General features: G+C 42.6%; 1 pseudogene; it reads right to left on the reverse strand.

Annotated features, from left to right (window-relative positions):
* Window positions 1-3819: 3819 nt before the first annotated feature.
* Window positions 3820-3998, reverse strand: LOC105085757 (ATP synthase subunit ATP5MJ, mitochondrial-like; annotated as a pseudogene).
* Between the last annotated feature and the right edge of the window lie 18635 nt (window positions 3999-22633).

The following is a 22633-nucleotide window of genomic DNA, read 5'->3' on the forward strand; positions in this document are numbered from 1 at the left end:
GCTAAATTATCTCACTTTCCCCCCAGATTTGCTCTTATTTGATATTCCATCCCACACGTTCAACCTCTGTGAGTGTGTGTCAACTTACAGCGACACTGTGTGGAATTTGAATTCACTCACATCTGAGCCATTTTAAATTAATGTGTCAAATCAAAATCCATGAACCACCACCGTTACCAACAGTGTTAGTGCCCCAACACCCTGCATGTGGTTCTTCTTTGCTCTCGGCTTCTTTTGGTGAGCTCATTTCTCATTTATCAGTAGCCTCTATTCTGGCTGTATTTGTTCCATTCAATTATAGAAGTGCATTTCTAAGCAACCCAACTGTTTAAAGGGAGACTGAAGAAAACACTATGAAATGCAAAATCTGTCTTCCATTATTTGGCAAAGGTTGTAAAGAATCATGGTGGTTACATGGGAATTAAAAATTTAGCACTCTTACACATTGGTGGGTATAAATTAATATAGTGTTTCCAGGAGGTAATTTAGAAAAATATACAAAAAACCTTACAAAATATTTTGTGTATGCAATTCTATCTCTGTGAATTTATCTGGGGAAAATAACTGCAAGAGTACAAAGATTGATGTAAAGTATGTTTAGTGCAATGTTATTTATATGCAAAAATTTAAACCAATAATAGGGGATTATTTCAATAAAATATGGATATGCATATGGGTATCTATATGGATATGGAAATATATGCAGCTATTAAAAATGAAGACAAATCTGTATTTACAGTTATGGAAGAACATGAAAAATATACTATTGAGTAAAAATGGCAGGATGCAAAGTGCCCGGAGTAGTGTGATCCCGTCTCAGTAATAAAAACACGGGCACTTGTTTATGTAACCAGAGTAGAACAGCCAAACCCCAGCTGCACTGGTAGGCACGCTGAACACAGGAGGAAAGAACACCCGGCTCTGAACCCCTGAGCATGATGGCCGCGGAGGTCCGGCTTCACAGCTTAGGAGGGACAGTTCTGGGAGCACCAGGGGACAGCATCTCAGGTAGAGCAGCTTGGCCGCAAGGAGCAGTGACAACAGGCAATGGGTTGCAGAAATATAAAGGCTTCTTAAGAAACTGACATAATGGCCTTTCCTCCTCCTTCTGTTGGCTAAAGCAAGTCACGAGACCAAACGAAGTGAGGAGGAAGGGAAATGCTCTCTGTTTCTTTTTTTTTTTTTTTTGTGGGGGGTGGTGTCAGGTCAGATGACAGAGGACACGGATATGGGGAAGGATAAAGGACTGATACCACTGTTGCAATCTACCACACCTGTGTTTTCTCATATTTTGGACAATAATCACCTGCGTAATGATGCTTATGGAAATAGATGGTGGGCTAAATTGCTACACTAGTGGACCCCAAAGGACCACATCTCCTGGGGTTCGTGCCTGTATTAATTTCCCAGGGATGCTGGAATAAAGAACCCAAACTGGGTAGCTTAAAACAAAACTTTATCCTCTCACAGTACTTGAGGCCAGAAGTCTGAAATCAGGGCTGGCATGGCAGGGCCATGTTCCCTCCGAAAGTTCTAGGAGGAGATCCGTCCTCGCCTCTGCCCGCTTCCAGTAGCCCCAGGAGTTCCTTGGCTTGTAGCTTCAAGACTCTGCTCTCTGTCTCTGTCTTCCCGTGGCCATCACCCTCCTGTCTGTGTGTCTCTCCCTGTTCTTACTGGGATACAAGTAGTTTTGATTTAGAGGCCCACTCTGCTTAACTTGATTATTTCCAAAAAAAGCCACCATCTGTGGTCCTGGGGGTTGGGACTTCACCTTATCTTCTGGAGCATATCTTTGGCCCGTAACAATGTCTTTGTGTGGTTGTCCCTCCCTCACTGATTCTGGGCCGTGTGACTTTCTTGGGGCCACAAGATAGTATTAAGCCTGATGTGGAAGAGATGTGGTGAGTACTTAAGCATCAAGGCCAGCCCTCTCAAAGAGCCACCTCCACTGTGCGAGGAAGCCAGGTGTAGCCTCTTTGAGGACGAAAGGACCACAAGGCAAGAGAGGCCCAGATACCACAGATGTCCCAGTGGAGCCCAGCCAACCTCACATAAGTGAACCCACATGAAGCCACTGAACTGCCCAGGCAATTCGCAAAATGGTGAGAAGTCATCAACTATTGTTTTATAAGAGCTAGTGAGTCACAGGGTGGCAGTAACAGAAAACCCAGGTGGAGAGTTACTGATTTCCCTCAAGTGTAAGCCCCGATCAGATCTGATGTTTTCCATCCCACCAGCCCTAGAATTACTGGTTTGATTGGAATGGGAAGGAACTTTAGAGATAATCCAGTCTGACCTCTTTATTTCATAGATAAGAAAATTGAGCCTCGGGAACTGAGGCAAGACACCGAAAAACCATGCTGCTATAAAGGCAGACATCAGTCTCCTGCCTCTTGGCTCTGTGCCCTTTCGACATTACCGCGAGGTCACGTGCTCTAATATGACCCTGCTACTTCGAGGGTGGGGCCGGCTCGTGGTCACATGGCTACTTAGTGTCAATATCAGGGCTGGAAATCAGATTTCTGAACTCCTCACCTAGAATCCTCTTCCTTTGCGGGGAACAGTGAACATACAGTATGTGTCTTTAACGCAGACATTTAACTGAGTATTGTCTTGGGAGATGTTGTCTTTTGTGCCAGAGAGGGGTTCAGGGAGAAAAAATACCATCCCTTATCTTTCCTAGCTCTGAAATTCCTTTCCCTTCCTTTTTCCCTCTCCCCTCCTCAATCCCCAGCCCTGGAAATATGAGACAGAGCTCCTGCCCCTCCCATCAGCCCCCACTTCACGCAGGATGGATTAATGAGGTTATGTCTCCAAAGAACTTCGAGTTCCTTGGAAGAAAGGCATCAACATGCAAAGTGGTGCTTGTTATTACGATTACTTCACTGAGTAGGGTTTCACAGCTGTCCTGACGGAAAAGGGGCCAACAAAACAGAATGCCAGTTTCCCCCAGCAGAGGAGCAGCTGGAATGGATTATAAACGAGACCTGCGTGCCCGGCTCTCTTTTTGTGTCAAAGCCCATCAGCCTTTCTCAATGCCCAGCTCGCCCCTTGACAGCCCAACGAGCTCCCTGAGCCAGACAGGTGTGGGCAAAGGCACCATGTAAGCTTCACGGGATAAGCCTGCTTGGCTGGGGCAGCCAAACCCTATATTCTGAAATGGGGCCAACCCATTACAAGTGCTCAGTAACGCAATGGATTTCTCCAGTGGTGATTTGGGGTAAGTAAAACATTCTCATTGCTCAGACTTCCCTTCACTTTATAGGACCAGAGGGACGGGAGAGCGAGACGGAAGACGGTGGGCAGACTCAGACAAATGTCACACTGCCAGGACCAGAGCACCTCTACCCACCCTTTCTGCCTTCTTTCTCTTTCTTTCCTCCCCTACCCCCCTATTCCCTGTGCCTCCCTTCCTTCCTTCCTTCCCTCCTTCCTCCCTCTGTTCCTTCCCTCTCTTATTTCTTCTCTTCCTTCCATACGACATATAGATACTCAGTATTATGCTGGGCTCCATGTCAGGTCCTGGAGATACAACGGAAAACGATGCAATTCTTTCCTTCAAGGAATTGCATCTCCTGGTGCAAGAGAGAGTGAAAGAGATGGACAAGTAGACAGAAGATCACATTCCATAATGCATTCCAGAAGCCATGTTGCTGTGGCCACATTGCTAAGTGTTTGGGGCCACAGGGGGACACACAGGCCACTCAACCTGTTTTTTTTTAATCTCACAGGTGCACTTATTCACGCACAAGGGCAGTGGCGTGTCTGCAAGTTAACACGATGTCCCGTGTTCCCAGCAACACAGCCACATAAAGCTGGTTAACGGTGACCATGAGCAGGCGCAGGACTGAAAGCTTTCAAGCCTTTACCTCTTTCATCAGCACTCCTGGTTTTATAAACGACAAAGCCCATCAACCCCATTCCTACTCAAATCAGTACACTTGGGTAGAACAAGTCTTCATGGGGATCCAAACATTCTTAACAAGACTTCGAAGCATCTTGGCACAGAATCAGCGGCTCAGGCAGCCCCAACCCACAGCCAAACTGGTTTCGAAAGACTCCTGGAAGACTCCTGAGGGACCAACTGGAGACTGTTGTGTTAGGTGGAGGGAACTTATTTACAAAACAGAAACAGGCTCAGACAGAAAACAAACTTATGATTACCATGGGGGGAAGGGGGTAGAAAGGGATAAATTAGGAGTTCAGGATTTGCAGATATTAACTACTATATATAAAATAGATAAATAACAAGGTCCTACTGTATAGCACAAGGAACTATATTCAATACCTTGTAAGAGCTTATAATGAAAAGAATATGAAAAGAACATATATATATGTGTGTATGTGTATGTATAATTGAATCATAATGATGTACACCAAAAACTAACTCAACATTGTAAATCAACTATACGTCAATAAAAAAAAAAAAAAACCAACTCTGACTATTCGAAGTCTCAATCAAGCCATGACATTCTTCACGTCTCCTTCCTGATCACCTTCCCCCTCAACCAAAGTTCCACTTGACCGTGCCTCTCCTGGCTCTCCCTGCAGGCGGTTATATAAGCCCCGTGTAGCATTCACAGACGGGAAGGTAATGGGAACAGCTGTAACACCGCATCTCTTGCCACTGAAATGTCTATATTCCTAATGATCTAGAATGCATCGTGGAAGGCAATGTATCTTAATCCTCTCAGCTTCCCCAGAACCTAGCAAAGTGCCTGGCATATAATGGATAATCAGTAAGTGCTGAAGAGATGAATGAATGAATGAGATTTAAATACCCCTTGATCTTCAGGAAGCCAGGTAGAGGAAACTGAAGTGAACTCATTTTACCACTTTGGGCTGCTTTCTATAAATGGTCCTGGGGGAGAGGCTCAAACTCGTAGTGATAATATTTTCTGGCAGATTTATTTTATTCCATCTTCTTATTTCTGTGTCTTACAGCATTCGGATCAGAATGTGTTACGTAGTAGATGCTGAAAAATGCTTGATGAGTGAATGGAAGAGCTTAGAGATTTCATTTTTAGCCGCAAGGTCTTGGTGGCTGCATCCCAGCGGAAAGTAGCTCCCATGGTCTAGAGCCTGGATAGATACTGACAGTTAGGGCAGAGGATTTCTAGGGGATGGAATGGGAGTGGCTGCCCTGATAACGCCAACACCAGTCAGAGGCATTGGCCATCCTGAGGCACAATCCACAGAGGAAGGAGCCCTGGAAGGACCTTAAACTATTCTGCTCCCAGCAGTTCAGTGAGCATGATATTTTGAATTATATTAATACTCTTTTCTTTTCTTTTTAAGTATTTATGATCAGCTTCCTACTCACTATAAAGTAAGATCACTGCAAAGTAAAAATAAAGGGAAAATTATTATTGGATTTTTTAAATTGAAGTATAGTTGATTTACAATTTTGTGTTCGTTTCAGGTGTATAGCCTAGTGATTCAATTACACACACACATATGTTTCAGATTCTTTTCTTTACAGGTTATTACAAGATATTAAATATAGTTCCCTGTGTTTGACAGTAGGTCCTTTTTGTTTATTTTATATATAGTAGTAGTGTGTGTATATATATGTATATAAGTATATATATGTGTGTATATATATAAATATATATATGCATGTGTATATATATATATATATATAGAGAGAGAGATCTCAGACTCCTGATTTATCCTTCTCCCACCCCTTTCCCAGTGGTAAGCATAGTTTGTTTTCTATATCTGTGAGTCATTTCTGGTTTGTAAATAAATTATTTGTATCATTTTTTAAATAAAACTATTTAAAAACTATTATTGGATTATTGGTGTTCAAAATAGGATTTGCAGCAAGACAATAGCCTTAAAAGCAGGCATTACGGAACTAGAATTTTCTAAATTATTCTGGTGCCCATTTAACATATCAAGCTAGTCCTGGTGAAACACATTATACAGTTTAACATAAATGCACAGAAGAAGGGGACCTCAAAGAAAAATGCCCATCCAGGCCTGAGGGATGGTGGAGAAAAAGTGGTGAAGCAGTGAGCTCAGAGAGGTAAGGAGGAACATCGTCTCTGTTTATCTCCCCTGGGGCATCAGAGCCCCATGGGGTGAGGAGGGGCTGTGGATGGGCTGGGAGCGCCACGAGAACACAAGGACTTTGGACCTGCCCTTTGTTTTGGATGGAGACAACTGACCCTGAAACTATACAGAGGGTCCTACACATTCAGAGCAGGGAGTGGGATTTTCAATTTGAGAAAGGGACTGTCTTGTGGGTTGGAGCTTTCCCTGTTCCCATCAGGCAAGGATGCTCATTTGTGAAGCCACCGAAGAGTCTACAGCATCAGTACCAGGGCCAACAGCGAGGGCCAGAAGTTGCAGACAGACTCAAAGTGGTCTTCATCTGCCTGTCAGTCTTCAGAGAGGGGCCCCCAGACTCTGAGCAAGCCCAGAAGAAACACGCCACAAGCACCTCAGCCACAGATGTCAGCAGCGGGCGGGCCCCAGCTGTGGACACCAGCCATGGGGTGGTGCCAAGCATTCCTCAGCAGACACCAGGCACAAGTGCGAATCCAGGGGTTCCCTTCCCCCAGTGCCATGGGCAATGGGACCCACAGAGAGCAGCGGGGCAGGGAGACGAGAGCCCTGCAGAACTCAGTAGAAAAACGAGTGAATGTAAAGATTTGATGTAAATGATCGGGTAGAACTAGCCTGAAAACTAAATTGGACCAGATGGAGTTCTTTTCTTGCTGCTTAAGCCGGTGAAGGGCTCATGAAGAAAGTCAGATCAGGAATAAAGAAATAAAGCAGCTAATTCTCTAACCATATCAGAGTGCTGTGTGAGTAACTTGGGGACTCCACTTCTCACAGGCAATTTTGATGCTTAGCAGCTTGGTCACTGGGCTCATGATGAACACGATTTGCTGGAAAAGCAAGAAGTGATTCCACGCAGCATCACGCTAGGAGAGTTTCCGGGACTTGGGATGCAGTCGTTGCCAGTCAGCCTGGGTCTGTTGCTTCCTCTCTTGCTTCTGAGCCTTCTCGACCCTCTCTTAACTCCCTCCACCATCCTCTGTTCTTTCATCTCTTGACTTTTTCTTTTACTCTCTGAAGAGAGAGAAAGCACACAGATGGCTGAGCTGAATCAAAACGCTGCCTTTGTGAGATTTTTGGACAGTTAGAAGGAGAAGCAGAGCTGAACTACACAAGACCTCGGGAAGCACCTCTCCGACAGAGTTATAGATGCCTCCGAGAAACCTTACGATGATATTATTAATCAAGCATATATTTCTACCTCGAAGTCCAGGAAGAAATAGGAAAGAGAATGAGAAACTCTTTTTAAAGGACTCCGGGTTCCGCTGATGAATACATCAGTGAATGAAGAAACCCTCAGTCACTTTAGCAAGTGGAACATTCCTGATGCAGTGTGTTAACTCGAGTAACCTAATATAATAATGGCCGCAAGGAAAAAACAAGTCATGCTCCCCAAAGACTATCTATAGTCACAGAAAGAAGACGTGGAACTTTAAGTAAATAACTAATTGGAATGATCCAAAGTGTTGTTTTGACTAATAGTGGGGTCTCTATATGGAAATATGAAGTGTCTTTGCTTTGAGGATTTACACACATGACATAATCCTGTGGCAGGGAAACTTCCGAGTGTTCAGTAAGCGACAAAGTCTTGAAAAGAAGGAAGAGGGACTGAAACCAAGCAATTTCAAGGCCCATCTGCACAACAGAGACAAGGAGATCTGATTCTCTTCCCTCTCTGGTCTCTTTTTATTTGTGTGAACTTTGAACTCACAAAGATTAAGTTTAAAATCAAATTCAGTTGGATGCAATTTTGAGTCATGGAAGGGTGTGAAGATGGAGAGCCTTGTCTTAAACAGATCTCTCTCCTTAGAGATGACTTCTTGTACTTCGTAATCCATTAGTCAACGATAGGACAGAAGTTGCATTAATTGAGCTCCTACTATATGCCAGGCACTACAGTCATTATTCTTTATATCTTATTTCATTTTATCCTCACCACAATTCTAGGGCTAGAATGTTGTCTCCATCTTACAGATAAAGGGTCATTTGGTCCAGCCTTTGGGTGAATTCCTGTTATTGGCCTAGATGCTTCTTTGTTCTTCTAAAGCCTCCAGGTAGAGAAGTCCCACAATCTCCCAGTGTGGTCCACTTCAGCAATAGTCCTCTGAAGATTTAGAACATAAATTCCCATTTGCAATTCAAATGTTTCTTGGGCCCCTGTCTCCTTAGTACTTAAGCCTCTCATCCTGTGCACAACAGCACAGGGGACTTCCTGGACCCAGATCAGCTAGCGTCAGAAAGGGGGCAGTCAAAGGACAGGAGTATGGGGGTGTAGCTCAAGTGGTAGAGCGTGTGCTTAGCATGCACAGGGTCCTGGGTTCAATCCCCAGTAGCTCCTCTAAAAACAAAGAAATAAATAAGCCTAATTACCCATTTCCACCCCCCCCCCCCCAGCAAAAAGAAAGGACAGGAGAGACAATGAGTAGACTTCAGAGCATTGAGCCTTGTTGTGTAACTCTGAAATACAGCTTGTGTTCTTCTTATTAGAAAATTACTACGTGCCCCTTATCTTAAAAAGAAAAAGAGTGTACAGTGTATGAAGAAAGTGAGATTGCCCTGAAATTCCACCTCCAAGAGATCACCAGTAGTCCTTGGTCTTTCATGAAGAGCTGGTGAGAGAGAAAGTGTGGCTAGGTCCTTGGTCTCTGCCCCAGCAATATAAAAACGGGATTTTGGTCAGTTTGAAATCATGAAAAGAATGCGTCTGTTTGGGAGCCAGATGAACCTGGGCTTGAATCTCAGGTCTGATCTTGGGCAGGTTACTTCAGTCCTCTGATTCTGAGCTTCCTAGATGTCAAGTGGGTGATGACGGCACTAATTCACAAAACTTGGGGAGGCATAAATGTTGTGTGTGTAAATAAAGCTCTCAGCAAGATGCATGGCACAAAGCAGGCATTTACCAATTAAATCCAATTGAATATCACAGATACTCCAGACACTAGGCTCTTTCTGTCTGCAAATTAATTACTAGCTACTGAGACAATCCCCAATATCTACTTTTTATTCCTTCACTGAGTTAATGGCTAGACTTTAGGCATATAATTTACAGAATAAGCTTTTGGTTAAAGTTGGTTGATTTTTAACACAAGATGCCTACCAGAATATTCTGTTGATGTGTTCTTTATTGAATGATTGAAACTTCTCACGAAAAAGTGAACAATCTTGAATTAGTAATAATTGTATGATATAATTTTCAGACTCTCAAAATAAATCCTAAACCCTGTGTAGTGACAGCTGACCAAGGCCACTTTTATTGCATTGATAAACTGGACCCTTGAAGCTGCTCTGGTCCGTCCGTTGGGGGAGGGGCTGACACAACATCAGAGGCGCAGTGTGAGGAAGGCGTTTCTTCCTAATTGAATGCCCAGCCATCCCGCTTGGTTTGGTTGAAAAGTGAGGCTCCGAGTCTCAGCCTCTGTGACTGCCAAGATCCTGTCACTCTTAATGAGCTCGTTCCCAGCTGTGGCCCCACGATGCCTCTTCCAACAAACGATTCTGCAACGACTGATCATGTCCCACTCCCTTCAGATGGCCCATAACCACACTTGAGAGCTGGACAGAAATACCGCCTGACAGATGAGCCACGACGGGGCCAGAGGGCTGGAAGTGTGGCATCTCCCAACCCACTTGCCAGTGTGGGCTGTGCACAGGGCTCAGCCTGACAACTGTGTCAGTGGTAACAAGGCCAAAGTGCTGAAAGACACAACTATCCCTGCCTGAGAACGACCTCGGGGCTTTAGAGCAATTGCACGTCTGGACTGATCTTCCTAAGCTCCCCCGTGCCACCATCCTACAAGCCAACGAGTTTGTTCATCATCTGTCTCCATCTAGCTGGAACATAGGCTCCAAAAGGGCCAGGCGTTTGGTCTGTTTTGTTTATTCCTGTAGGTCCGGCTCACAGATGTGTGCCTGGTAGACAACAGATCCTCAGTTTAAATCTGTTGAATGGACGAATGAAAGGAGAATCTGCCAGTGATGTCTTTCCTTAGTTTTCTCAAGGGAAGAGATGCCCTGATAGAAGTAAGCGGACAGTACGTACGCTGTGCACGGCAAATTGTTTATTAAAACGCGAGGTGCTGCGGGATACCTGTCCTGTTATAACAGGCGTTTACGCTGAGGTGCAGCTGCCACGTGGTGAACTTGACGTTCCTTTCTGCTTATAAGATAAGAAGAAAATGGACTTGTTTTTTGTTGGCTTTTACTATTCCTACTCGCTAAAGGTTCTGGAACGGCCACATGGATTATTTCAGTAAGAATTGAATTTCAGTGATGGATGTGTCAAAAGAAGCATGAGTTATGCCATAGAATTCAATGTGAGTTTATTGTTTGCATTTCAAAACAGAGGAGTGATTCTGGGAGGTTCTAGAAGCATTGTGCCCTCTGATGAAGTCTGAGGATCAAAACTGAAAAATAATCATTCTTCATTTCTTAAAAAGGACTTACTTCCTGTCAAATCTAGCTGTGGCTGAGTCTAACCATGCCAAACAGCTGTTACTTTTCCGCCCAGCACTTGTCCTCACGTGGCGTATGTGCCAATTACTGCTTTCTGACATGAGTTTGATTGTTTCACATCGTGTCTCCTGGTTAAACTGTTAAGCAGGGATTTTCATCAGTTTTGTCCACGTTGCTTCCCCAGTACCTAGAATAGTGTTAGGAATGTGATGCTTGGCAAATGAACAAATTAATTAAAATGTGCATCACAGATCCCAGTATGTGCGCAAACATAGCTTGGAGAGGAAGCGATGGCAACAGCAGGGCTGGGCACTCGGAACACTCACTGTAGAAAGAGATCTGGACTTAGGAGTGGGATCAATCCAGAGCCACTCTTTTCTAGGTGCTTTGCCCACCAGGTGTTGACTCTCCCTCAGCTTGGTTTTGAAACTTTAAAATGGGAATAACAATAGCCACTTAATGAAAGAGTCACAAAGATTACATGAGAAGAAGGATGTAGATGCTCTTTGCAAGAGCTGTTAAGACTTACATAAGCATCAGATTTCATTATGTGTTGGGTACGCACGTCTGTCGATGGAATGTGTGATGGGGTCGCATTAATCTGCTACTTAGTTCAACCACTCTGCTGAAGAGGCTACTAATGGTTGCTCAGTTGTCATAGCAGGTTCATCAAGAGAGATGCCTTCCTGTGAAATACCAGGGATCGGAGGCTCATCAGAAATGCCGAGGAGCTTTTGAAAACTGTATATTCTTAGGTGCAGTAAGCTGTATTGCTTGTTCACATGCATTTTTCTCCTGCACCATCCGCGCACTGCCCTATATGCCATGTATTCCTGTAGGGAATGTTTAGATTTCATCCTATGAAAACCGGGCACGGCCATAGAGGTGCCTGAATCCATGAGTTTTAAGTGAGCACGATGCACGCCACACCAGCGTGGAAACCTTAGATGTGCTGGCACGGTCTGGCTTGGCGCCCCCTCCGGCTTCTGCCCTCAGTTATGAGAACGGCATGCCCTAGTTAGAGGATAGTCCTGCAGCCTGGCTTCTGGAATGAGAGTACACATGCTCCTTGGTCAAGCCCAGGCATGCCCAGCGGAGCTGCACAGACTAACTGCCCTCGTGGAACGTGAGCACAGGTGCTGGTGTGAGCCACTGGGACGTCACAGTGATTTGTTCCTTAGCGAAAGCTGACTAGTAAACTAGGATCCACTCCAAACCCACCAAAGTCTGTCCTCTGAGGCTCAGAAATCTGTGTTTTTTAAAAAAATTCTTCTTATGATTCTGATCATCAAGCAGGTTTGGGATTATCCTAGACTATCTACACCCGCGTTCTCCTCTCTCCCACCTGCCCAGAGGAACACGGCTTGACCTGTAATAGTGATGTCTCTACTATTCCTATTGTTGTGGGTGAGAGGTTCTTCACAGAAAGAATTCAGAGACAAGACTTGGAGGTTAAGAAAGCAAAGCAAGGATTTATTAAGGGGTAGGTAGTACGCTCTCGAGGAAGGAGCGGGCAGACCCAGGTGGGCGGCTGCCCCGGGTTTCCTTGGCAAGATCGCTACGAGTGTAAAAATGAGTGGGCAGAATATTCATTGGCGGGGAGGGGTTTGGGGTCGTCTTTCCTCATCTTCACCCCAGCTCCACCTTCCCAGGCGGAGAGGAGGGAGTTTTCGTCCTTAATTAGTCTTGATCGGGAAGTTGGATGAGGTCATAATGAACAAAAGGTTACATTCGTATAGGGGTATCATAAGCAAAAGGTTACATTTGATGGCGGGGATTCCTGTCCTGTCCTTTCCCACTCTTCTGCCTCCAGGACACTTACCAACCCAGAGGGTATGGTTTTTTTTTTTTTTTTATAAGTCCAGAGGATCTTGTTTTTCTTGGTCTGTCCATGGACCCTCATTGTTCACAAGATGTGTGGTTTTCTGCCATTTGCCCATGTGCCCCTTTCTCTGCTCATACCTAGCTGTCTGTCTGCTCTAACCCTATAACCCAGCTGGTAGCATTCTTGGTCATCAGGCCAGTAGGAAAAGATATGAATGCCCCTCCACCTTGGGGATTGTGGTAGAATATGAAGCTGCAGAGACTGGCTCTCAAGTTAAATCAGAGATTTCAGGCTCACCTGGCCTCCCCTCTCCAGCTCTTTGTTGGGAATGTAATCGAATAATTTATTACTGCAAAAGGAAGAGCTAACCTATGGAAGGACATACTCTATTATGGGCCAGATGGTTTGGATTTTTGTGTGGTCATTATTCTAGTTTCTGACAATTCCAAATAACTGTGCTACATCAGCCAATAAATTATTATTGGCTAATCAATGCCCAGTAGTTCTGCCTGATGATGAGGTCTGGAGGTACCTATAAGAGGCAATGGTCACTGGTAGAGACCAAGTCTGTGGTTCCAAGAAAGACTTTTCACCTTATTTACTAACATTTCAGCATTAAAACTAGAGCCTGTATGTCTGAATCATGAAAAATAATGATCTTTTTCTTTTCTGACCACTTGTAGTTAGTCCATATGAAAGGGCATGGGTGAGTAAACACCCATAAGTAAAACAAAATTCCTTAAAAATTGTTGGAAAATCTCATAATCATGGTTATCCCTTAATTAAGCTTAGATGAGACTCCATGGAGAACCAAAATAGTCCTTCTTTGAATGTCAGTGACAGTCCAGTAAGGATGCCACACTGTGTTTGGTTGGTTTTTTTTTCCCTTGGGAACATGGAGGTGGGGAGATGGTTTCATGATCATATCTCTGACATTAAAATTGAACTTGAGCTTTGTTCCTGCTTTGCCCTTGTATAAGCCATAACTAACTGTTCTCTTCATGTCGTAAAAACCACAATTCCCAGAGCCTCCAGATTATAGTCAATAGGCTAGAAAAAGCTATTTTATGTCCTCAGCTATGCTCAAGAGGACTTTTTGAAATGTGTATTGTTACAGACCTTGGGACTAATCACTCGGAATCCCCTGAGTCTTTCTTTCGCTACACAGGTACCTAAGAGATCCAAGACACAATCACTCATGACAAGCAATGAATATACAACAGGATTCTAGTACATTTATTTCATCAGCTCAGGAAACTTGGGAATAGTCCATATTCAAACATATTGAAATAGAGATGTTTAGAGCTCAAAGCTATGTGAGTCCCATTTTCCCTTGAAAATGAAGGTCTACATTCCTTTGAGTGTAGCTTTCCTCAGCTCCTGTCCCCCGTGACTTCCAGAAGTATGAAGCTGATAAATATCCAGTTACTCCTTGCAGAGGAGATGGAACAACCAGCATTCATACTGGCTTCACATATTCTTTTAAAAAAGAAGTGTGATATCTTAACTATTACTTAGATAGTAAGACATCAATTACCTGAAACCCTCCAGGAGGGAGTCTGGGATGGTCCAGCTGATGATGGAGTCTGTTTTGATATGGTCCCTGCTGTTGATGTTGGCATGCAGTGTGCAGGGGGCAGAGCTGGATGTGTCACTTTTTGGAATAAAACTCGAGTATGAGTTTATTGGCCTGGTATTTGCCATTTCTTCTAAAATTGAAAACCAAAAATTCTGGGTAATTAAAATATCTGGATATTTAGATTCTGAATATTCTATTTTACAAAGGCATGTGATTTTTTTTTTTTTCAGTTATGGAGACATTTGAACATCTGTTGAAAGCTGTAGACTTCCTCCTCCTCCCCAGAAATCCAAATTTCAGGGAGTGCACTTGGGGTTAATGGAGTCCTGGGTCAGAGCTCAGGAGATAATGAAAACAGCGTGGAACCTGAGGTCTAATTTCTCCCTCATTTCTGGCTGTGTGGTCCTAGGCAAATCACTTAACTTCTCTGAGAGTTAGTTTCCTTTTAGATTTATAAACCATAAAGTGATTTATAAATTTTAGCATTTTTTCTTATAAGTGTAGGAAATGTAAATTTTAGTGACTCCCCAGAAAGCTGTTCTCTTTCTCTTTTAATCATTAAGATCCCTTAAAATGAGCCCCAGGTATATCTCTTTCTTTCTACCGTGTGTGACCATAATGTCAGTAACTGGTGCCCTTCCTAGGTCTTTGCTTTGTAACATTAAAATTTAAATTAATTGTTATACATTAAAATAGGGCAAAAGAGCCAAAGCAACATGTATATATTTACAAGTAAATATCTGAAAACCTTTCGGCCTGGACAACTGCACTGCAAACCAAGAGATGTACTCAGCCAACACTTTTTGAGCACTTTATGTATGCCAGACACTTTCTAAGGTCTTTGCTTATATATTTTCCATTATTTCAAACAACCCTATGAGGTAGGTTCTTTTTCTGTTCTTTTATCTCCTTTTTGTGTTTCTTATGTGTGTGTGTTTTGAGATCATGCATATACTGTGTATAGTGTATATACACTAAGTCTTAAGTGTACAGTTCACTGGATAAAGGAATATACCCATGAAAGCAACACAATCAAAATAGAGAGCATTGCCATCAGCTTAGAAAGTTCCTTCCTGTCCCTATCAGCTTATTCCCCTTCCCCACCCAGAGACAATCTTCTTTTTTTTTCTGATTTTTTATGCCATTGCTTAGTTTGGCCTATTCTTGAACTTCATAAAAATGGAATTATATAGTATGTGCCCTTTTGTGTCTGCCTTCTTCCATTCAGCATTTGAGATCCATGTTGTTGCTTTTATCAGTAGTTCATTCCTCTTCATTGCTGAATAGTATGCCATTGTATGGATATACCACAGTTTGTTACCATGCTCCTGTCAATGAACATTTGGGTTGGCTCCAGTTTGGAGTTATCATGAATAAATCTGGTATGAACTTTCTTGTACAGAACTGTTTGTGGACATATGTTTTCATTTCCTTTGAATAAATACTAGGAATGGAATTGCAGCTCTAATGTTCTTTCTGCTCTAAAGCTTCCCCAGTGTCTCAGATGGGTATTTGGGTATTTGCCAAAGGAATTTATGTTTATCCTTGTAGACCCTGAGATGTGAATGCTAGCTAGAACATGTCCCTAATCTTGTATTTTAAAACCCTGGGGCTAGATGCTTTGAGATTCAGAATTCTTTAAATTTATATATATATGTGTGTGTGTGTGTGTGTGTGTGTGTATGTTTTATACATATGTAAAACAATCCTCTAACAGGGTCTGGATCAGCACCCTGAATCAAACACATTAATATTTCTGTAAAAAAATACTACTCTTCACACTGAGTAGGATAAATAAACAATATAAATAACCTCATGTCAGTTGATGTTGGGTTTTGTACCAAATAAGTTTACTGTAAACTAATAAAAAAAATCCACCAAATTATTTTTCAGAAGATTGTCTTTAACAGGTTTATGGAAATATAATTCACTCCATACAATTCACTCATTTAAAGTGTACAATGGTTTTTGCTATATTAAATTATTATTTTTTAAAAAATTGTAGTATAACATATGACAAAGTTTTAACCACTTTAACTATTGCTAAGTGTACAATTCAGTGGTGCTAAATACATTCACATGGTGCACAACCATCACCACTATCTAGTTACAAAACATTTTCATCCTCCCAAACAGAAATGGTATAACCATTAAGCAGTAACTCCCCATTTCTCTGTCCCCCAGCCCTTGGTAACTTCAGTTCTACTTTCTACTTCTATAAATTTGCCTATTCTAGGGACCTGAGACAGGTGGACTCATACAATGCTTGTTCTTTTGTGTCTGGCTTACTTTACTTAGCATAATGTTTGCAAGGTTGCTCCATGTTGTGGCGTTTATTAGGTCTTCATTGTGTGTATGCCACATTTTGTTTATCCACTCATTCACTGATGGACATGTGGGTTTTTTTCCACCTTTTGGCTATTATGACATATGGGTTTATTTCTGGATTCTCAATTCTATTCCATTGATGTATATATCTACCCTTATATTAGTACCACAGGGGTTTTTTTGTTGTTGTTGTTTTTGTTTTGTTTTTTAGTGTAAATTTGTCGTAAGTTTTGAAATTGAAATTGAAAAACCTTCTCCTGTTGTTCCTTTTTTTTCAAAGACTGTTTTGGCCATTTGGAGCACCTCACAATCCCACATGATGGGCGTCTGTGGAGCACTTTGTATAGTGCTGACGCTGTAGTAATAGTAAATCTTCCTATTGATGAAGATGGGATGTCTCCGCATTTACCTACGTCTGACTTACTTTCTTCCCTCAATATTTTACAATTTTGAGTGTACAAGTCTTTCACCTCCTTGGTTAAATTTATTCCCAGGTATTTTATTCTCTTCAATGCTATTGTAAATGGAGTTGTTTTCTTAATGTCCTTTTCACATGGTTCATTGTTAATGTATAGAAACACAATTGATTTTTTTCAGTGTTGATCTGGTACCCTAAAGTTTTGTTGAATTCGTCTACTAACTCTAAGAGTTTTCTTATGCTTTCTTGGGATTTTTAATATATAGGAACCTGTCATCTACAAATAAAGATAATTTTGATTCTTTCTTTCCAATTTAGATGCTTTTTATTTCTTTTTCTTATCTAGTTGCTCTGGCTAGAACTTCCAGTGCCATGTTGAATAACAGTTGTGAAAGCTTTCAGTCTGTCACCACTGAGTATGATGTTAGCAGTGGCTTTTTCATAAATGCCCTGCATAATGTTTAGGAAGTTCCCTTCTATTCCTAGGTTTCTGAGAGTTTTTATCATGGAAGGGTGTGTTAGATTTTTGTCAAATGCTTTTCTGCATTAATGGAGATAATTACGTCAACATTTTTCTTTGTTCTACTAAAGCAATGCATTTCATTGACTAGTTTTTTATATTGGACCACACTTGCTTTCCTGGAATAAATCCCACTTGGTCATGGTATATAATCTTCACGTGTTATTAGATTTGATTTGCTAGCATTTTGTTAGAGAGAGTTTTAAGTTCAATTTTTTTTTGGTGGGTTTGTTTTAGAATTGAGAATAGGGAATTGTGGACCCTAGTTCAGTAAGGTGACCAAATAATGTAAAGGAAGCTGATCAGTGGAGCCACATTAATGTGAAGGAGTGTGTTCTTGTGTCCCAGGGTTCCGACTGGTTCTCTTCAGCATTTTACCAGTGGCCTGAGGTGCAGAAGAATCCACTTGTCACACTTGCAGCTGAGAGAGCTGAGAAGGAGTTATAATATTGGAGAGCAAAATAAAGATTCCAAAAGATTCTGACAGCCTGGTATAGTCAGGTCAGACTAACAAGATCAATATTTGGGGTTCAATAAAATGCTTGGGGAAGGTAGGGCGGGAGGTTGCTGGATTAACAGCCCTTCCCATAAAGAGGCTGGGATTTACCAGACTGCAAACCCGACATGAACTGAGCATTTTGAGGCCAGGGAAGAGGCGTGCAAGCCGGGGCTGGGCTGACAGTGTCCTGTCCACAGTGTCCATGTGCACGTGCGTGTGGGGTGTGGGGCTTGCTTAGTCCTGCTCTTGGCTCTGCAGGCCTGTCCACATCTGGGACGTTTATTGCTTTCAGGTCTGGGTGCCAATTTTTAAGTGACAAACTGGAGCCCATCCAGAAGAGAGTGACCAGGACAAAGAAAGGACTCAAAATCATGTCAAGCCAGGGAATGTTGAAGGAACCAGGGCTGTTTACCCCGGGGGACAGAAGATTAAGTGAGGGGATTTGAGCGTTGTTTTCAAATCACATCACGTGAAAGGAGAAATAGACTTGGACTGTGTATTTCCAAAGTGGAGCAAAAGACCTAGTGGTGGAGTCAGAAGAAGAGAGAGGTCAGCCTTCTACAGGGAGACATTCCCCATAGTCAGTAAAGTCTGAAAAATCTGTAGGTTGGACCTATTATGGGTGGTGGAAAGAGTGTTTTAGTATCTTAGCTCCCCTGCTGTCACTTCTGGGTTATCATTCCCTCAAGGTTATCACTGGAACACGTTGAGAGTTGCCCCGACCCAATTCAGGTGAGTGAGTCCTTCCCCCGAGATTCGGGGACTTAGGGGTGTGGAGGAGTCAGGCTAGCTGCGGCAGAAACATTCAGAGGCAGAACTAGAGAAGAGTTCCCCACCAAGAGGAGAAGATTTATAGCAAGAAAGAAAAAATAAAACTAACACTCAGAGGTGTGAGGGAGAAGAAGCCAGAAGAGGAGAGGAGAGGGAAGTGAGGCAGAGGGAAAACAGAGAGAAGGATTTGAGTCCTGAATCCCAGATATTCCTGAGGCTCACTATAATTTTATCTTCCCACAACTCGGCTACTCAGATCTCTCTTGGATTTTGTGACATGACCAATTATCATTCCAAAGGTTGGTTTCTCTTACTTAAATTAGAACTGGGTTTTGTCATTTTCAGTTCAAAGGACTCTAACTAATGCTAGCCGTCTGAGGATGCAGTGACAGCTCCAAGAGAAACAGGGCGACCGTCACCTGCCAAGAATGCTATGAAGTGGGTAGGAGTGAAAATGCAGTGGAATTGGTCATGAGTTGATAATTTCTGAAGCTCAGTGATGGATTTATGATTTTATTCTCTCTACTTTTTTTCCCCTCGTTTAACCTTTTTTCCCTACTAAAGAGAAGAGAAAGTGATATAGAGAGAATTCTAGCACTAAGGGGAAATGAACTAACAGTGGGTCTCAAACATGTCCGACTCCTTGGTATGGATTTAAACAAGAAGAATTTGAAGCGTCACTCTTGGAAATTTTGGTTCAGTCGGTCCAAAATAAGGCTCAGGATTCTATACATTTTCAAAACTCTCCAGATACTTCTGACCATCCTCCAGGTAAAATTACTGTTGGATTAGGTAACATTTAAGGCATCTTCCAAACCTAAGATCCATAGAGTCAAGGAGAATAAAGGCAGGAAGTGACCAACACCTTCAGTTTTAAAGTGTGGAATCTGAGACCCAAAGAGGGCAAGCGATTTAAGGTTACAGAGTTGGTCAGTGGCAGTGGGAAAAAGTCTTAGCACCAGGCAATCCCTGTCCTCTGTCCTGTTCTCGTCAATTTTATAAAATTATGAAAACCTTCTTGATAAACAAGGAGACATAATGAAAGCTGACTCTGGATCCAGACCAGCTTAGTTTGATTCCTGGCTCTGCCACCTGTTCACCTCTCTGTGTCTCAGATTCCCCATCCGTACCCACTTCACAGGGTGGTGGTTGTGAATTAAATGAGACAATATTAAAATAATTCTTGGCATCTGGTAAACAAATGTTCACTACCATTACAATTATTACTTGCATTACACTCGTGAGGAAGCTCATCCTGAAGACTTTCGAGAAGACTTTCGATGGTTATTCCTTGTTGACAGTTCAGAGCAGGGGTGGCGTCATTCCAGCCCACACCCAGTGTCCGGCTGGTTGCTTCAGGTCATCCTGTTCAGGATAAGAGGCTATTGCTCAGGCCACAGAGCTTGAGTCATAACTTCAGCCCTGGTGGGCCACCCTGGCCACTACAGCCAGAGGAAAGTCCAGCCAGAGTGCTCAGAAGGGCAGCTGAACAGCTGCAAAGACACGATCAACCCCTTTATTCCAGAAGGGCTCTTGTTTTGTGTGTGGTTTTTTTTATTTCCTACATCTGGAGTCATCCAACAAAGAAATAACAATACCTGACTTTAATTAAAACAAATCGTCAACAACAAGAAAACAGCTGAGACAGAGAGAGATGGTGGCTTCTCAGGCAACTGTTAGATATTGTGAAATTGGACATTCCTAAATTCCTAAAGAGTAAAGGCAGGCAAAGAAGTGTCCTCTCCATCTGGAGGGTGTTTTTGCCCACTTGGTTCTCTGCTGACCCGGAAGCCAGCACCGGGCCTGGCGTGTGGCTGGTGGGGGCGGGGGCGGGGTCAGTAAATACGTGTTAAAGAAACGATGTTTCAGGGAATGCGCAAACATTTTACAGACAATCAAGACATTTCCGGTTCAAAGTGTCAATCCAGAACTTAAGTTATTCCTTCAGACTGTAAGACTTGAGAATTTCACAAATACTGAAAAGGGCAAATTTGAAGTTGAACATACAAGAAGACTAGATATTTCCTGTGGCCTCGAGGACTATTTCTAAGTAAAGGGAAAATCGTTTTCAGGGGCAACCACAGAGAAGAGGGAACGCGTCCTCTCCGACGTGCTCCAACTTCTCTTCCCATTGCAGCCTCTTTATTTATCCTCTCTGCTCGACTCTCTCCCACACTATTTTAAAAAGACTGTCCTCTTTCCTTGCCTCTTCCTCTCTTTCCTTCTTCTTTCTCCTTCAACTCAGTCCTTTACTTTGGGTGATAAAATGGAACTGAAACATTAATGGATTAAAACCTTAATGAATTTTTAGGAAGCTCATACTATGGGCCAGGCATATTTTTTTATTATTTTTGGTTGGTATTAAAGTGTAATTTACATACATCAAAGTGCACAAATCTTACATGTACAGCTTGAAGAATTTTCACAGATAGCCACACCTGTGTAATTACCACCAGGTCAAGACAAAGGACCCCCAACAGATTCCCAGATTCCCTGCAGGATCTCTCAGGCCCCTCCCAGCCAACACCCTCCCCATAGTTAATCACTCTCCTGACCTCTCTCACCAGAGATGAGTTTTCAACTTCATATGAATAGAATCATGCATGTATTCTTTTGTATCTAACCCTTCTTGTTCAACATTACATTTGTGGGATTCATTTATGCCATTGCTTGTAGCAGGTAGTTTTTTTTTTTTTTTTTAAAGCTTTAGGTCTTCAAGAAGGGATAAATTTTTTGTTTCTAAAATAAGCAACCAAGTTGAGTTACCTTGTACATAAGGTTGGTTCATGATGGGTTTTTTTCCTGCATTTGTTACTACCCCCACCCCCTTGTCCCATGTGGATTAGTACTGCAGGGTAAGGAAAAACATTTTCCCATGCTTGGGTTATACACTCACCTTCTCAGTGGAGCTAGGGACTGTAGCATCTGAGATCGCTTTTAGATTGATCTTGTGTGTTACTAGTTTTCCAAATCAGCTGCCTTTGCACCTTGGCTGTGCAGGACCTGGGGGTAGCAGGCAGCCTCCTTCGGCTGGGGTTGCCCTGACACCACCCGCTGTTCTTCTTGCTAATTCTTTCCTGCCACTAGAGGTCAGGGTTCAGTTAGTACTACAGAGGGCTGAGCAAGTGTGAAGGACCAATTAGCACTCAGAAGGACCCCGGGGAGCTGGCTGGGATGCAGTGGGTTCTGTGCTGAGGATGAGATTCGGCAAAACCAGTTGCGGCATTACCGTGTGGAAAATGGACCTCAGATATCACAAATCCTATTTTTATTCATCTCCTTATTTATTTATTTTTCCTCGGCAGGGGCATTTGTGTCTCACACGTGACCGACATTTCACTTTTATTTCTTTCAAGCAGAAGAATGCTTCAAGCTCCAGAACAAATTTAAGAATTCCCCTTGGAAGTTCCTGAAATGCTTGGTTTCCAGATTTAACCACAATAACAATAAAAATGTTCACTCAGAAGGTTCTGGGGGACCACTTGTGCAGCTGCGAGATTTTTTTTTCATTCTGACAACTAAAAATACTTAGTAGGTAAGCATCACTGTTTTATGGACTAAATTTATTTTAGAATTCTAAAGCTCAGTTCTTTAATGCTGCTCGATTCTCCGCTTCATCACTCTGATTCACCTTGATGTCACAGTGCCCATACCAAAGAGGTATAATGAGCACTATAATTTTAATCCATCTCTTGAAAATTTAGAGTAAGATGGCAATATTTAGAGATAATGTAGGTCAGAGTTTCTCCAAAAAAATGATTAAGCTACAATGCACTTGGTTTTATTAAATCTTACCCGGAAGCTCCACCATGTATATAAAACAGATGGAAATCAGATTTCCTCTGGATGAAGCAGGTGTGCGGAGCTGTGGCTTCTGCCCACTCAGCTCCTCATATCTACCTCCTGACTCCATGGCCAGTGAGGATACACTTCTGAAATCCTGTAACTCTAGGAAAATTGTTTCAAAACCACTGACCTGGTCTTACCTCTTATATGAATGAGAGAACAGAGATCCAGGACTCGCCTAGCTAGCATCACACATGAACAATGATGTCTGCATGAAATATGGCTGGAGATGAATTACTTCGATTAAAATTTGTACTGTACACGTCTTACCTCAGCACACACATACGCTGGTATACAGAATGCACGTCTGAGGCTAACTGACAAGA

Source organism: Camelus dromedarius, chromosome 20, assembly GCF_036321535.1.
Source record: "Camelus dromedarius isolate mCamDro1 chromosome 20, mCamDro1.pat, whole genome shotgun sequence".
Lineage (NCBI taxonomy): Eukaryota > Metazoa > Chordata > Mammalia > Artiodactyla > Camelidae > Camelus > Camelus dromedarius.